We start from the raw sequence: 5,000 nt of genomic DNA on the forward strand, positions 1-5,000 counted from the left end.
AATGAACAGATACATGAATAAATAAATACATAACTAATTTTTTTTTTTTCATTCGTGGGCTGCAACTCCCACGTTCACTCGTATACACGCGAGTGGGCTTTTACGTGTATGACCGTTTCTTCCCCGCCATGTAGGCAGCCATACTCCGCTTTCGGGGGTGTGCATGCTGGGTATGTTCTTGTTTCCATAACCCACCGAACGCTGACATGGATTACAGGATCTTTAACGTGCGTATTTGATCTTCTGCTTGCGTATACACACGAAGGGGGTTCAGGCACTGGCAGGTCTGCACATATGTTGACCTTGGAGATCGTAAAAATCTCCACCCTTTACCCACTAGGCGCCGTCACCGTGATTCGAACCCGCGACCCTCAGATTGAAAGTTCAATGCTTTAACCACTCGGCTATTGCGCCCGTCGTTACATAACTAAATAAAACATGTCAGTTTCCATGCGCATGTGAAAGAAATAGAAAATTAAGACAGCGACACGCTTCCGTTAGCTGCGAAATCTTGTCCATTCTTTGAAGCTGAATTGGTGTCATTGTTTTTGTTACCAAGTTAATAGAACGGACACAGGCTTGACAGTACTTTCGGGATTGTGTGTGTGTGTGTGTGTGTGTGTGTGTGTGTGTGTGTGTGTGTGTGTGTGTGCGTGCGTGCGTGCGTGCGTGTGTGTGTATGTCTGTGTGTGATTGTGTGTGTGCGTGTGTGGTGTGTGTGTGTGTGTGTGTGTGCGCGCGCGCGCGCGCGCGTGCGTGCATGTGTGCCTGTAACACAATGTCCAGTTAATAATAAACAAAGCTGAATTCCAATGATTCGTTCTATAGGATGGAGGGAGGTTGGAGGTGGAGGTTGTCAACAACAACTACTACGGACTAACACCTTATCCCTCCTCCTCCCCTTGCCCGCCCCCTCCCCCCCCCCCCCCCCTCACCGCTCCTCTCCTCCCTCCTCTCCCAGGTGCCTCTTGCTAGCAGCTCTTTCCATTTGTATTGCTTTATTCCGTTCCAACTCAGCAGCGGAGGAACGAACCCCCCATCAAGTCTCATCCGTCTTCACCTTCCCTGCTTCTTGAATCCCCCCCTCCGTTCATTCTGCAGTGGTGGTGGTGGTGGCTCCAACATACAGGTATGTCAGTGTCTGTCTGAAAGACACGCTTACTCCTCTGTGTGTGTGTGTGTGTGTGTGTGTGTGTGTGTGTGTGTGTGTGTGTGTGTGTGTGATGTGCAGCCCAGTTCCATCCAGCATGTACCTTTCTTTACCTGTGTGATACTACTACTACTACTACTACTACTACTACTACTACTATCTTCCCCCTCACATCGTCGCCCTCCCCTACCCCCTCCTCCTCCTCCCCCTCTCTCCTTAACTTCTTTCACAAAGACACACGCAACGCGCACACAGACAGACAGACATACACGTATACGCACACAGACACATACAGAAACAGACAAACACTGAAACAGACAGACAGACAGACAGACAGACAGACAGACACACACACACACACACACACACACACACACACACACACACACACACACACTCCCTCTAATATCACTTAAGAGTGGACAAGCGTAAATTGAAGACAAGAAATACACACACACAGGCACACACAATGACACATATACAAACACACAGACACTATTGTTCTAGGTTTGTTTTTTTTTGGTGGGGGGTTGTTTGTTTCGTTTTTTTGTTTGTTTATTTGTTGTTGTTGTTGTTGTTGTTGTTGCTTATATCACTTTTCGTGAAAAGACGTAAAATCGATCATCATCAACAGCAGCGACAACAACAGCAAAACACACACATATACCACACACACACACACACACACACACACACACACACACACACACAAACAAAAAAACCCACTAAACACACACACACACACACACACACACACACACACACACACACACACACTCACACACACCCACTAAACACACACACACACACACACACACACACACACACACACACACACACACACACCACACGCATCTCTCAAATACCCCTACCCCCTCATCCCCCTAACCCCTCCCCCACCCCACCCCACCACACACACACACACACACACGAAACAGACGCGAGAGAGCACACCATTAACAGGGGGGCAAAACAATCTGGGGCTCCCAGCGGCAAGCAAGCAAGCTGCATTCTATTGCTTGGCATCGCACCAGTCAATCGCAAAATAATCCGCCGAGGAGTTTCTTTTACCCTGGATCTGTGTCTGCAATGTCAGATTCCACCGCAGATGTTATCTCTTTGGCCTGGGTGAGGAAGATTCCTGCAATCTACACGGAGTTACTTGCCCACCCCCACCCTCACCCTCCCCATTAAAAAAAAACCCCACAAACACACACATGAAAAGAAACAAACAATGGCAAAAACAATAACTAAAACAACAACAACAAAAAACCTAACAAAAATAATGTGATAGTGGCAACAGTAGTGTCATCAGCTTCTTATCTTTGTTCAACCGAAATATTCGTGTTTGTTTTGTTTTGTTTTGTTTTGTTTTGTTTTGTTTCATTGAGCACTTTTTTTTTCATGAAAAATACAGACAGAAAAGATTACGATTGGGCAGCCGTGTGTGTGTGTGTGTGTGTGTGTGTGTGTGTGTGTGTGTGTGTGTGTGTGTGTGTGTGTGTATGTGTGTGTGTGTGTGTGTGTGTGTGTGTGTGTGTCCAGAACCTTTTCCCCAAAAGTGCCAAACTGATTTTTCTGTCTGCCCCTTGGACATACACATAAGCTGAATACACGTACACACAATTCAATAATCATATAAAATCTGTTTTGCTGCTGACTCAGTGAAGAGCCTTTTAACGAATCATTTCCTCATATCTATACCTGTATATGTTTTAATTGTTTATCTATCTATTTGTTTGGTTGGTTGGTTGGTTGGTTAGTTGGTTGGCTGGTTGGGTGATGGTTTTTTGTTGTTGTTGTTGGTTTTTTTGTGTTTTTTTTGTTTGTTTTTTTTGTTTGTTTGTTTGTTTTTCAATACTGTGACCAACAGAGTTGTTTCGGCTTTCCTTGTGATAAAAAGAGAAATGCAAATACAAATACAAAATTACAACAGATTTCTCTGTGTGAAATTCGGGCTGCTCTCCCCAGGGAGAGCGCGTCGCTACACTACAGTGCCACCCAATTTTTTTTTTTTTCCTGCGTGCAATTTTTTTTAAATTTGTTTTTCCTATCAAAGTGGATTTTTCTACAGAATTTTGCCAGTAACAACCCTTTTGTCTTTTGTTGCCGTGGGTTCTTTTACGTGCGCTAAGCGCATTCTGCACACAGAAACCTCGGCTCATCGTCTCATACGAATGACTAGCGTCCAGACCACCACTCAAGGTCTAGTGGAGGGGAAGAAAATATCGGTGGCTGAGCCGTCATTCGAACCAGCGCGCTTCACAGGCGGATGCGTTACCTCTAGGCCATCACTCCACCATTACTCCACACTGTCAAAACAAAAACGTCTGACCAGAACGCAACGGTCGGAAAACAGAAGGAAAGAAAGAAAGAAAGAAAGAAAGAAAGAAATTCGTAGCATTCCATTTTCCAGATCGTCGTGCATTCAGCTGCAGTACGACTTTCTTCTGCGCAGGTTTTATGGACATCACACACACACACACACACACACACACACACACACACACACACACACACACACACACCGCACCACTACCATCATCATCACCGTCATCATTCCCCCCAGTCCTACTCACCATCCTCTCCCTCACCACTCTCGTCCACCCAACCCCACTTCCTTTTTATGAAAAAAAAGAAAAAAAAAGATAGATGCTCCCTCCTCCTCCTACTTCCGTTCCCTCCCTCCCCACCCACCACCACGTCCTGAGAAGAAGCTTCCAGTATGGCTTAGCATTCAAAAAAAGAGGAAAAAAAAAAGAAAGAAAGAAGAGAGAGAGAGATAGGTGAAAGGAGGGAGAGATAGATAGATAGATAAACATATAGACACATAGAGAGACAGAGACTGACGCAGAGACAGAGAGAGAGAGAGAGAGAAAGAGAGAGAGGGGGGTAAGGAGGAAGAGATAGATAGATAAACATATATAGAGAGACACATAGAGAGACAGAGACTGAGGCAGACAGAGACACAGAGAGAGAGAGAGAGAGGGGGGGGGGCGGGGGAGGAGGGAGAGATGGAGATATATATATATATATATATTAGAGAGAGACACAAAGACAGAGACAGACAGAGAGAAAGACGGATGTCCCCAACAACCACCACCACCACCACCACCACCAACATAAAAGGAAGAGGATTCTGAAGCCTACTCCGCAAAAGCCATGGGCAATGGGCAATGGCCATGGCTAAGGTGGCCTCAAAGCTACCTGCCTACCTACCTACCACCACCACTACTGGTAAAGGGGGGAGGAGGGGTCGGGGGGGGGGGGGGGGGGGGGGGGGGGGGGGGCGTTGCTCCCGCTGTTACATTGCTATCACTGCCTTCCATCTTTCTCAATCGAAAGGACACGCTTCGTTGAACCCTATCCTCTACCCCCGCTCTCACCCCACCCCACCCCAATCCTCCCCTCCCCCCCCCCCCTACCCCACAATCCTCTCCTCTCTTCCTCTTCTTCATCCTCCTCCTCCTCCTCCTCCTCCTCGTCCTTCTCCTCCTACTCCTCGTCCTATCACTCTCACTCTCTCACAAGAGGTCTTCATCCTGTGCCATAGCTAGCTGACTGGCTGCTTGGCTGCAGCAGCTATGACTTCTTGATGACTATTCCAGAGAATGAAGGGGGCGGAGGAGGGAGGGAGGGAGGGAGGGAGGGAGGAGGAATGGAGACGGCAGGAAGAGAGGAAGTCAGGGGTGGGGTGGGGTGGGGGGTGGGGTGGGAGTCTAGGAGTGTGTGGAGGGGGGGGGGAGGGGCGTGTTGTGGGTGGGTGGGCGGGTGTTAGATAGATGGGTGTGGGTGTGGGTGATGAGGTACCAGGGAACTAGGAAGGAAAGAGGGTGGAGAAAGAAAGAGT

This window comes from Babylonia areolata, chromosome 9, assembly GCF_041734735.1.
Source record: "Babylonia areolata isolate BAREFJ2019XMU chromosome 9, ASM4173473v1, whole genome shotgun sequence".
Classification (NCBI taxonomy): Eukaryota; Metazoa; Mollusca; class Gastropoda; order Neogastropoda; family Buccinidae; genus Babylonia; species Babylonia areolata.